At 36.5% G+C, this 13874-nt stretch overlaps 1 long non-coding RNA gene across 1 annotated transcript; it reads right to left on the bottom strand.

Annotated features, from left to right (window-relative positions):
• Nucleotides 1-11869: 11869 nt before the first annotated feature.
• Nucleotides 11870-13235, bottom strand: LOC148266091 (uncharacterized). The gene is made up of 3 exons (XR_015819124.1): nucleotides 12848-13235; nucleotides 12567-12637; nucleotides 11870-12323 (listed from the first exon to the last, which is right to left on the bottom strand). It is a non-coding gene; the product is annotated as an uncharacterized LOC148266091 (long non-coding RNA).
• Nucleotides 13236-13874: the final 639 nt, after the last annotated feature.

Genomic DNA, 13874 nt, shown 5'->3' with positions numbered 1-13874 from the left:
AAAGTTATCATGAGGAATAGTTATACAATAATATAGTAGTGTTGAATGGAGAAATGTTAGAGTGTATCATAATAACACTAGAAAAGAAATTCTACATGTATGTGTGTGTGTGTATATATATATCTGTGTGTCATATTGAAATAGGCATATTTATTCTCATATTTATCTATTAGTAAAAACATAAACTCATATATGTCTTATACTTTAAAGGTGATCTATAATTCATTTTCTATCACCCAATTCGCAAGTAAAAATTTTGATGCTTTATGATTAAGTCTTTTTGTGAAGAAATAAATCTCTTTTTTCTTATTTTTAAAACTTCAAATTATTTTTAAAATTTTTAAATATTAATTAAGTTTTTTCAAAAGGTTTTTTAGGCAATAAATAAATCATCAGAAATTGAGACGAAAGTTATTAAAATAAAGATATAAATTCTGTAACAATTCGGAACTTAAAAGAAAATAAATTATGAACTAAATGCAGAAGCGAAACAATAAATTAGGATTTACATTCCTTACACAATAATTAGATATACTCAATAGGGTTACGAGAATGATCATTCTAAAAGAACAACTAATAATCAAAGAAAAAAATGAAAAGTAAACAAACTGAACGCTCTACTCGCAACATTCTTGTGAATCAGACTTTAGATCTTTGTTCTCTTGATCTGAAATGGTTAATGAAATAGTGAGTTACACTAGCCCAGTAAGAATATCACGCTACTCACCGACACAGAAATGAAGGTTGGTAGAAATCATAAAAATAACTAATAGAGCTCTTAATTTAAGTAAAATTCATTTATTATAAATAAAATCATTTACCGCATGCTTACCGTAACAAGATTCCCAAAACTGACTTATAGAGTCAATAACATAAACAGTATCATAATTTTATATTTAATCAGTCGGAACAACTTTCTCATTTATCAATCTACCGGTATCTATGGAAGTTCATAGGGATGTCCTCACTACGCGTGAATCTTTTTTCAACATTTTCAACTAACTGACCGTCCCCATACCTCGTCTGGTATCATGGTGAAATGAGTTGTCCTCATACCTCGTCCGGTATGAACGCCAATTATCAATTCTCAATACCCTGTCCAGTATGAGACAACGTTCATAGTAGGATTTTTCTATGTACCCGGTCCCTACACCATCTCCCAGAAAATCTAGTAAGGCTACCATTCAACCTTTTACCAAATCAAACAATTCCTCGTTTACCTTTAATTTTCAGTTTCTCAATTTTAACTGTAAATCACGTAAGACAAGTAATACATGCATCAAGAAAACACAATTGAGTTATCATACCAATTCCAGTGTATTATCATGCATTCAAACTGTAAAATCAATCAATCAGGTAAACATGACAACAGCAATAAATAACTGATTTTGGCTCCATTAGTAACATGTAATTAATTATGGATATTTTCTAATTTGTACAAAAGACCACATTATCTACAATTAAACTTCAATTCCATAACAAGAAATAGGGTGAGGGATTCTTACTAAAATTAGTGTTCGAAATGCTAGACTTTTAGCTGCGCCTACTGGCGGTCCCCGAATTCCCCGAATTTTCCTTCGAGGATATATAATACGCTTTAAGTACCTACAATTACCCCAAAAAACTCAAAATTAGTGTTAAAAACCCTTTTTGGCCAATTCTTGAATTTTGGCATGGTGGCTCTGCCATGCTCCAATGACGGTATTGCTGTCTGCGGTGGCTGTTTGCCTTGGGTTAGTCGTTTTCGGCCAGTTTTAGCCAATTTTGGCCAGTTTTGTACCAATTCCTGGGAGAAAACACATTAAGAGGCATCGGTTGACCGAAAAAAGTCAAAAAACAAAGCTTACCGGCAGCGGGGTTTTTCGGTGCAGCGGCTCTGTCGGCTCACCTTCACAATTGGGTGTTTTGCTTCGGTCAACTTGTAGAAAAAGAAATAGTAACTATAATGGTGAAAAAATTACACGAAATGGGAATCAGAAAGGGCCTCATCGGAGGCCCTTTTTGCTTTTTTTCGTGGCAGCGCCGCCTAGCTTTATCCGCAATTTCTGACTCATCCGCCAGTCTTTTTACTCTGATTTGGCCATGGGGTGTTCAAAATTAAATTTCAAGCGAATCAAAAAAATTTAACCTCTTTTGGCGATCAGAAGTGGCTTCGACGTGGCGGCGGTTGGCTCCCTTCCCGGTGACTGGCTCTTCTTCTCCGGCAGGGGAGTCTGGCGGCTAGGGTTAGGGTTTGGTGTAAAGATGAGTATTTATATCCGTCGCCTTTTAATCTGAGTCGTCCATCACGTTTGATTTGAACTGTCCGATCGTGTTTAAATAGGAAGTGAATCTGCACCGTTCATCGCAATTTGATCTGAGTCGTCCAATCGCATTTAAATAGGAAGTGGATCTAGGTCGTTTATCGTATTTAATCACAACCGTCCAATCGCATTTGAGGAGAGAACATATTTGAACCATCCACGCGCGCGGGAACAAATCTAGACCGTTCAATCGCGGGCACCGAGATTGCCAGCGTGACCTCCCGCATGGCACTGCGTCAGTGTGCCTTACCACACAGTGCACTCTGGTTTTTCGGAGCTGTTGACTGAGCGTCTTATGTGGCACATTTTTTTTAAATTACATTTTGATCCCTAATTTCTGATTTTTCTTTCAAAAACACCCCCAGAACCCTAATTCTTACCCCTTTCTTCCAAAATTATTTTCAATTTCATCCTACACCAATTTTTTTCCTAATTTCACATTAAACAATAATTTATAAAATTAAAAATTAAATCTTATACATAAATTTTGAATTTTACAAATTAATTTCGAGTATTACAAATTCTTTGTTATTAAATTTTTCTATCATTTTTCTGAATGTGTTAATGCTCGAAATTAAACTTATTCAAATATTTTACTCTGTGATATTTGAAGCTTTATTTTTGTTATTAAAAAATATAAGTTTTGCTTATTTTATAGGGAGAAGTAGTAAAAATTAAACTTTAATTTAATTATCACTTACTTAAATTAATTATCTCACAATCGTGCAAGATTTTATCAAATCAAATAAAACTATATTTTAATCTTTGTTAAAATATAAATCAACCATAAATTACGCAAGACAAGTAATATATGCATCAAGGAAGCACAACTGAATTATTTAACCATTCTAGTATATTATCATGTATTTGAAGCTGTAAAATCAAACAATCAGTTAAACAGGACAAACAAATAATTAATTAATCAGTTTTGGCTCCATTAGTAACTTGTAATTATTCTCAAAATTTTCTAAATTACACAAAATACCATATTATCGATTATTAAACTTCAATTTTATAATAGAAAATAAGGTGAGGGATTCTTACCAAAATCGTTGTTTGGAATACTGAACTTTTTACTGCATCTACTGGTTGTCTTCAAGTTTTCTGAATTTTTCTGCAGAGATTAAAACACGTTTCATGTACTTAAAAATATTCCAAAAATCTAAAATTGGTGTTAAAAATCCTTTTTAGCCAATTTTAGGGTTCCAGTATGGTGGCACCGCCATGCTCCGACAACGACACCATCGCCCGTGGCGGTGGTTTGCCTCGACCTAGCCATTTTCGACAGGTTTTGGCCAGTTTCGGCCGCCTTTATACATATTCCTGTGAAAAAAATACGTTAGGGGGTCTCTATTGGCTTAAAAATTTAAAAAACAAAAACCTACCGGTGGTGGTATTTTCCGGGTGCAGCAGCTCCGCCGGCTCACCTTCATAGCTGGACTTTTTTCTTCAGTCAATCTGTAGAAAAAAAAAACAGTGAACACAACGGTGGAAAAATCGTACGAAATAGAAAACGGGAAGGCGTTCATCGGAGGAGGTTGCAGGTTTTTTCTATGGCGGCTCCGTCGGGCTTTACCCATGATTTTCGACTCATCCACTGTTTATTTTACTCCGATATGGCTACAGGGGTGCTTGAAATCGAATTTCGAGCGGGTAAAAGAATTTTTACCTTTTTTAGGGGTCGGAGGTGGCTCCGGTGCGGTGGCGGGTGGCAATCAACTCCCTTCTCTGGTGACTGATTCTTCTTCTCCAACGGGAGACTGGCGGTTAGAGTTCGAGTTTAGTGTGATGTAAAATATTTATACTCATCTTGTAACACCCCAACCCTTTCTTTTTATTTTATTTTTTATTATTTTAATTATTATATGAATATAATTATTATTTATGTAATAATATATTGAATTTAATTTAGTTTAATTTATTTTAATAAAAAAATAATAATAAAAGGGGTAAAAAATTATTTAGGAATTTAATTGAAAATAATTTTAGAAAAAAAGAGTGAAAATTTGGGTTCTGGGAGTATTTTTGAAAGAAAAATCAGAAATCGGATGTCAAAACGTAATTTAGAAAAATTACGCAATGTCAGCTGCCCGATCAGCAACTCCGGCCAACCAGGACGCGCTGCGTGGCAGAGACACTGACGCAGGGGGCCACGCGAAAGGGAGCCACGTGGGCGATCCGCGTGCGCGCGATCGAACGGCTGAGATTCGTTCCTGCGCACATGGATGACCCAGATCAAAAACGCGCACAGATGGCCCAGATTGCATCGCGCACGGACGGCCCAGATTGAATTGTGATGAATGACCCAGATTCATTTCCTATTTAATCGCGATCGGACGGTCCAGATTTAATGCGATGGACGGCTCAGATCAAAAGCGGATGGTTATAAATAATCTCATCTGCACCCAAATCCAAACCCTAGTCGCCAAAGCCCCTCACCGGAGAAGACAGCCCAACCGCCATGGAGCTGACCGCCACCGCCGCATCGGAGCAATTTTTGGCTGCCAAACGAGGTAAAAATTATACTCTTGCTCAGAATTCGATTTTAAACCCACCTATGGCCAAATCAGAGTGAAAGCACCAGCCAATTGGCCAAAAAACACCGCCGAAGCACAGCGGCACCGCCGCGGGGTGTCTCAATTTTTGCCTCTGATGAGGCCTTTCCGATTCCCGTTCGACGTAATTTTTCCACCTTTGTGGTCATCGTTTCCTCATTTACATGTTGACCGGAGCAAAACACCAAACCGCGACGTGAGCCGGAGGAGCCGCCGCACAGGAGAGCCCTACCACCGGTTAGTTTCAGTTTTTTATATTTTTTGGGCCCACCGAGGGCCCTAAAGGTGTTTTCTCACAGGAACCAATGTAAGTTTGGCTGAATTCGGTCAAAAACGGTCGAAAACAGCCAACCCGAGGCGAATTACCGCCGCGAGCGTCGGCACCGTTGCCAGAGCATGGCGGAGCCGCCGTGTCAGAATTTCGAAATTGGCTGAATAGGCCCTGGGTCTGATTTTTGGGTTATTTGGGACATGTGTAGGTACTGTAAACGCGTTTCAGTTCTTGAGAAAAAATTTAAGGAACCTACGGACCGCCTGTAGGTGCAATGAAAATCTAGTTTTCGGCGTCAAATCAGGTAAGGACTCTTCACCCTATTTCCTATCATGGAATTGAAGTCTAAATAAATAATAATACTGTATTTTGTACAAATTAAATAGATATGCATAATTAATTACGGTTGCTAATGGAGGCTGAACCAGACATATTTCTCTGTCAATTCCTGCTTGATTTATTTTACAATTTAAATGCATTATGGTATCTGGTTTATTTATTATATGATTTTGAATGTATGAATCACTGCTTACTTCACTACTGTTTGATTTTAGAAATCTAAGATATGCTTGCTTGTTAAATGCACATTACTTGTTTATGTGTTTATGTTTGGGTTGGTAACGGAGACTAAGGACAAATAAGAAACGGATGTGATTTGATAAATAGATAAGATGACAGTCTCACTAGAAATCTTGGAGATGGTGGACTGACCGGGTTCATAGGGAACCCTATCGTGAACGTTGTCTCATACCGGACAGGGTATGGAGACTTTAGTATTTTGGCGCTCATATCGGACGGGGTATGGGGACAATCCGCTTCACCCTCATACCGAACGGGGTATTGAGCTCTATTGTTTTGGCGCTCATACCGGACGGGATATGGGGATAACCCTGGAATTAAGTTTGTTAAGGAGGATGGTTCACGTGTAGCGGGAACCCCTATGGATCCCTATGGATACTAGTAGGCTGATAAAAAAAGACAATTGTTATTTGATGATTTGAATATAAAAGTATGATATGTGCTATGTTACAGATTATATATGAATTCATGACATTTATAATATTATTATTTCCATAGGTTGTTTTTATAAATCTCACTGATGTAAATGGATGGTAAATGGTTTGATTATTGATAAATGAATTTGTTTAAATCTATTGCTCTATTGGTTGTTTTAAATTTTCTATCAACCTTTGCTTCTGTGACGGTGAATAGTGTGATGCCCTTACTAGACTAGTGTAGCTCATTTCTTATTTAACCATTTCAGATCAAGAGGACTTGGTTCCCGAGCTCGATCCACAAGAAGATGGCAAATAGACTTCTTTCACTTCTAGTATTTCCTTTAGATGACTTATTCTTTGATATTATTTAATACTTTTAAGTTATTGTGTAAGGGATATTAACTTAAATCTTTTATTTCGCTTCCGCACTCAGATTTTTATATGCATTTTCTTTTGGATTTCCAGGGCCGTTACACATCTCGTGTAAATTTGGGTCATTCATCACGTGTGATCTCGACCGTTCGATTGCGCCTAAGGAGAAAACGAATATGAACCGTTCATTACGTTTGATCTTGACCGTCCGATCGTGCCTAAGGAGGAAATGAATTTAAACTGTTTATTACGTTTAATCTCGACCGTTCGATCGCGCCTAAGGGGAGAACGGATCCGGACTGTTCACGCGCACGGAATCACTTATTGGGTAGTGTGGCCTCTCATATCGCACCGAGTCAGCGTGCCTTGCCACGCGGCGCACTTCGATTCGTCGAGACTGTTGACTGGGCAGTCCTACATAGCCAAATTTTTTTTATTTGTATTCTAACCCTCAGTTTCTGATTTTCTTTCAAAAACGTCATTTGAACTCAAATTTTCGTCTTTTTTTTTCTCAAAATTATTTTTAATTTTATTCATAACCTATTTTTTTTCATAATTTTACATTAAATTAAAATTTATTAATTTCAAAAATAGATTCTTATACATTTAAAATTAATCCCAAACCAAATTTCAGACCCGGGTATTACAGAAAATAAAAATTCAAGAAGGTAATTTTGTTTAGGAAACTAGTTTCCTAAATTGATTTCATTGAGGATTTGGCCAAGAGGAAAAAGTCTTTCATTGATATCAACTAGTCAATATAAATCGTGCTCCTAATTTATGCTATAATGTATTAGAATGTGTTTAGTTCAATATATATTATTAATCTTAATATATACATTTTTATGTTTTATTAATGAGGGATAAGATAATCTCTCTATAAAATATTAAAATATTTTAACATTAAAAATTCTTATCAAAATTGAGCAACTATAGTAATATTTTACGTCAGAACTACTAAATACATATACAATTTAATTTTTTATATAAGACTTTTTAATTATTTTTTATTTTTTATAGTCAGATACGGTAAAATTATGAATAAAATGAATTAACCGATAAAAGGAATCGAATTAATAAAGAAGAAAAAGAAATTATCAAATAATACAAAAGAGAAAAAAATAAAACACTAGCAAAAAAAAAAAAAGGCTACTTCCCCTACCATATTACTATATTTTGCTTGGTATGACTAAGAAGCAAGCAAAAATAATGTGTTAAAATGTTGTATGCACGCACTACTTATATAGAATATTACAATATATTTAGTTAGATATAATAATTTTATAATGCAATGTAATATAAGTGCTTATAATATTGAGAAATTATAGTGGTAGTTATAATTTTAGATGTAATCATTGTCAACAAGTTTAATTATAATTTTTTATTTATATAGAGAACTTATTTAACACTAGCATGTGGTCTTTGGATTATTTATCCATGGCAAAACATGATCATTTGCCTAATTAACTATATTAAAAAGCTCTCGAGCTCAACAAAATTATACCTTTGAATAATTTACAATATGTGAAATTAAAATAATTTCATAATATTCAAATAAATTAATTTCATAAAAATTAAAAACTTTCCCTAAATAATAAATAAATATTTATTTTTTTCCCTTATTGAAAAGTCAATTTGGATGTAAATTACTTGTATATAATTGTATATTTTTAAATTATTTTTTAAAAAAGTTGTATTAAAGAAAAAAGAAAAAAGAAAAAAGAAAAAGAAATAGTGGTGTGAGGTTATCAAGAATAATGTTATATAAATAGGGGTATACAGTGTAATTATACCCTATAAGATGATTATATACCATTCCCTAATTAAATATTCTTCTAGTCCACTATAATGATGCCTCTCAGCACCATCTCACAAGTGTTGGGTGTCTAACGAGTCAAATTACACCAAAATTATTATTATACTGTACCATCGTATTGTACGTTCCTTTCAATATATACATACATACATACATACATATATATACATACATATATATCGTAATCTATTTTTTAATATTCTATTCTTTAATTATTAAACACTTTGCTTTTTATATTTTCCTCAAATTTAATTAATAAGCATTTTTCATCTACTACTTTCAAGAATATGAATTTGTTGTTTCCGTATTTTAATTTAAGACAAAATTTATTGTTAATTTTATTTAAATTAAAACTGATATATATATATATATGATGTAATTGAAAATAACTTATGGATTGAGAAAAAAAAATTAATTAATTAATTTTCTTTTATTAATTTGAAATTTAAAGGGGATAAAATATATTAAATAAATATTATTATAATTTAGTTTTTTGTTTTATTCGGTTTCTAAAAATTTCATAGTCACAGCGAGAGTGTGGGCCCAGTAAAACAGAGTTTGGTGGGACCCAAAGATTACGGTGGGACCAATAACAGAATGTGCGTGATGTTGGGACTGGGACTGGCACTGGGGGGCGGGCTTTTCGGACTTGTGTGGAGGGCAGAGATCCTTTAAAATGGAAGGCTGAGGAGTGTGGAGGCAGTTCCGTCGAAAATGTGCTTTCTGACTTCGTCTCTTATTCCTGTAAATCGGGTCGGGTTGATCCACCCGTCAGATTGCTAATTTTTCTTGATAAATCAGTGGTGGACAAATTTCTAAAATTTAAAATTTTAATTATAGTTAGACCCGTAAATTTGTATTATGATCGACATGATTAATTTTAAAATAAATAAATAGATTTTATTAAATAAAATTTTTAAAATTTTAGAAAATTAACAATTTGGAAGATTAAGTAATGATTTTAGAAAATCAGCACCATCTCACAAGTGTTGGGTGTCTAACGAGTCAAATTACACCAAAATTATTATTATACTGTACCATCGTATTGTACGTTCCTTTCAATATATACATACATACATACATACATATATATACATACATATATATCGTAATCTATTTTTTAATATTCTATTCTTTAATTATTAAACACTTTGCTTTTTATATTTTCCTCAAATTTAATTAATAAGCATTTTTCATCTACTACTTTCAAGAATATGAATTTGTTGTTTTCGTATTTTAATTTAAGACAAAATTTATTTTTAATTTTATTTAAATTAAAATTGATATATATAGATATATATGATGTAATTGAAAATAACTTATGGATTGAGAAAAAAAAATTAATTAATTAATTTTCTTTTATTAATTTGAAATTTGAAGGGGATAAAATATATTAAATAAATATTATTATAATTTAATTTTTTGTTTTATTTGGTTTCTAAAAATTCCATAGTCACAGCGAGAGTGTGGGCCCAGTAAAACAGAGTTTGGTGGGACCCAAAGATTACGGTGGGACCGATAACAGAATGTGCGTGATGTTGGGACTGGGACTGGCACTGGGGGGGCGGGCTTTTCAGACTTGTGTGGAGGGCAGAGATTCTTTAAAATGGAAGGCTGAGGAGTGTGGAGGCAGTTCCGTCGAAAATGTGCTTTCTGACTTTGTCTCTTATTCCTGTAAATCGGGTCGGGTTGACCCACCCGTCAGATTGCTAATTCTTCTTGGTAAATCAGTGGTGGACAAATTTCTAAAATTTAAAATTTTAATTATAGTTAGATCCGTATATTTGTATTATGATCGATATGATTAATTTTAAAATAAATAAATAGATTTTATTAAATAAAATTTTTAAAATTTTAGAAAATTAACAATTTGGAAAATTAAGTAATGATAATCTTCGATTGATGCAAGGAGTTTGGACTAATTTGAATTTCATGAAGTTTACATGTAATACCCGAACCCAAAATTTAGTTTGAAATTAATTTTAAAATTTAAAAATATATAAAATTTTAATTTTGAAATTTATAAATTTTTATTTAATGTGAAATTAGAAAAAAAAAATATATTGAGAATGAAATTGAAAACAATTTTAAGAAAAACGGGTGAAAATTTAGGTTTACAGTGTATTTTTAAAAGAAAAATAAAAAATTAGGGATCAAAACGTAATTAAAAAAATTGCACCACGTAGGATCGCCCAGTCAGCAGCCCCGACGAATCGGAGTGCGCTGTGTGGCAAGGTACACTGACTCCGTGCTACGCGAGAGGCCACTATAACAGCCCCGTAAATTTAATATTGAAAAGGCATATATATATAAATAATCTGAATTTGCGGAAGCGTATTAAACATTGCAATTAACATCCCTTACGCAATACCAAAAACGTGTTCAACAAATGAGGAAATAAACTAATTAAAATAAATGCTCGAAAATAAGAACTACAATTATAACTATGGAATCTTTAGGCGTCCCCTTCGCCGTCTTCCTGCTGAACGGGCTCGGGAACAACGTCTTCCTAATCTGAAATGGTTAAGTAAGGAGTGAGCTACACTAGCCCAGTAAAGACATCACTCTACCTCACTGCCACCGGAGTAAAGGTGAGTAGAAAACAAAAACGACCAATAGAGCATAATTTGTAATAAACCCATTTGTTCATAAAAACGTTTACTCTCCATTTACCTGGGTGAGATTCATAAAACAATACACATGTAACAGCCCCGGTAATTCATAATGGAATTTATATTATAAATATCAAATGCGGAAGCGAAGTCAAAATTTGAATAACATCCCTTACACTAAAACCAAAACGTGCTCACAAAATATAAAAGATTAAACTACCTAAAGGAGAAACTTGAAAGTAAAAACTACGAATGTGACTATGGAGTCTTTAGGCGTCCCCTTCGTCGTCCTCCTGCGGAACCGGCTCGGGAACGATGTCCTCTTGATCTGAAATGATTAAATAAGGAATGAGCTACACTAGCCCAGTAAAGACATCACGATATCTCACCGTCACGGAGGTAAAGGTGGGTAGAAAACACAAAAAGACCAATGGAGCATAATTTACAACAAATCCTTTTATCGAAAATAAAACCTTTACCATTTACTTACCTCGGTGAAATTCATAAAAACAATATACGAAAGCAATAACATCATCATCATCATGAAAACATATATATGAACTGTATAACATAATACCTATCACACTCTTCGTAATTCAATCGTTACACAACATATTTTCCTAATTCACCAGCCCACTAGTATCCATGGGGATCCATAGGGGTCCCGCTACCCGTGAATCCTTAACACTCGAAATCATATTCCAGGGCCGTCCCCATACCCCGTCCGGTATGGGCGCCAAAACATAGACCTCATTACCCCGTCCGGTATGAGGGTGAAACGGGCCGTCCCCATACCTCGTCCGGTATGGGCGCCAAAACACATAAGATCTCCATACCCCGTCCGGTATGGGAGACCACAATCCCGGTAGGATTCCCTACGGACCCGGTCCGTCCATCATCTCCCAGGATATCTAGTCAGGCTGAACACATTATACAATTTCCATTCTCATAATCTTTCATTCTCCTTTTCCCTCAGTCAGCATTATCAATCACATACAAACAAGTAAAACGATAATTTATGCCAAACAGACAACATACAGCATCAATATCCCGGTCATTCAATCCATAATCAATAAAACAGTAAAATATGCACACGAAACTATAAAATGAAAACATTGAACCTCATGCTGCATTTAAAACTATAAAACAGGCCAAATAACAGTTAACCGACAAACACACTAGACTCGGGCTCCATTAGCGACCTTAAGCAATTTCACACATTCGTTGATTCACGAAATACCGTTTTATCATTTATTGGACTTTAAAACCGTGATAGGAAATAGGGTGAGGGGTCCTTACTCGTTTCGGGGTCCGAACACAGCTTCACAGTGCGCTTGCAGGCTGTCCCTAATTTTCCCTGAATTTTCCTTGGGGAACTGAAACGCACTACTGGTACCTGCACGTGTTCCAAAAAAATCCCAAATTAGGCCCAGGGCCCCTTTCGGCCCAAATCGCAACTCCGGTACGGCGGCTCCGCTATGCTCCGGCGACGGCGCCGCCGCTGGCGGCGGCGATTCACCTCGGGTTGGCTATTTTCGGCCGTTTCCGGTCGAATTCGGCCACACTCGCATCGGTCCCTGCGAGAAAACAACCTTTGGGCCCTCGGGGGGCCAAAAAATCACGAAAAAACGGAGCTTACCGGCGGCGGCGCTCTCGGGTGCGGCGGCTCTCCGGCGAGGTTCGTGTTTTGGTGATTCGGCTCCGGTCAACCTATAGAGAAAAGAATGGTGATCATGGTGATATAAAAATTGCATCAAACGGAGGCCGGGAAGGGCCTCATCGGAGGCAAAAACCGAGAAGGGACGCGGCGGCGCCGCTGGGCTTCCGCCGTGTATTCCGGCTGTTTGGCAGGGATTTTGGCTCCGATTTGGCCACAGGAGGAATCAGCATGGAAAAATGAGTCGGGGGTACGAAATTTACCTCGATCGGCGGTCGGAAATTCCTCCGGTGCGGCTGCGGGTGGCGGCGGCCGGCTTCTGGTTCGTCTTCTCCGGCGAGCGGCAGGCGGCTAGGGTTTGTGGTCTGGTGTGGGGGTTCTATTTATAACCCTTTGCCTTTTGATCTCAGTCGTCCATTTTGTTTTAATCTGGGCCGTCCGTTTTTGATTAAATCTGGGCCGTCCGTGCGTTTAAATCTGGACCGTCCGATCGCACGCTTGATCTGGGCCGTCCGATCACGCCTACGCGGATCGCCAACGTGGCCCTTTTTGGAACGACGTGGTCTTGCCACGTGGCAGGTCCCGGTTGGCCGAGACTGCTGACCGGGCTTGCTGATGTGGCTGCCAACGTGGCTTTTTTTTTTTTGGCCCCTTTCCGGGCGCTACAACACAAGCAACACATTATCATCATCACGTTATCACATAGACTTTATAATACAACATTTATCATGCGTTTGCATTTCAATTTTTAAACAGCATAATTCCCCTTTTACCAGCCTACTAGTATCCATGGGGGTCCATAGGGGCCTGCTACCCGTGAACCTTTGACGTTTAAAATCCTGATTTCCAGGGCCGTCCCCATACCCCGTCTGGTATGGGCGCCAAAACCATTAACCTCACTACCCCGTCCGGTATGAGGGTGAAACTGGCCGTCCCCATACCCCGTCCGGTATGGGCGCCAAAACACATAGAATCTCCATACTCCGTCCGGTATGAGAGACCCGGTTCCCAGTAGGGTTCCCTACGGACCCGGTCCGTCCACCATCTCCCAGGATACCTAGTCAGGCTGTCCATATTTTCCATTTGCCAATTCACGTAACCTTTTATTCCATTTCCTTAATCACCATCATCAAATTTCACGCAAACATGTAAACCAGTAATTAATGCCAAGCAAGACAACACACAGTACCGGTTCACCCAAATACAAATCATAACAGGAAAACATAATTCATGCATACGAGACCATAACAATAACTACATTTAACATCATGCTGCATTTACCACTGAAAA

The sequence above is a fragment of the Carica papaya genome, chromosome 5 (assembly GCF_054855325.1).
Source record: "Carica papaya isolate Zhongbai chromosome 5, ASM5485532v1, whole genome shotgun sequence".
Classification (NCBI taxonomy): Eukaryota; Viridiplantae; Streptophyta; class Magnoliopsida; order Brassicales; family Caricaceae; genus Carica; species Carica papaya.
Note: the sequence above shows the minus strand (reverse complement) of the source record. Positions and strands in the feature narration are given on the sequence as shown.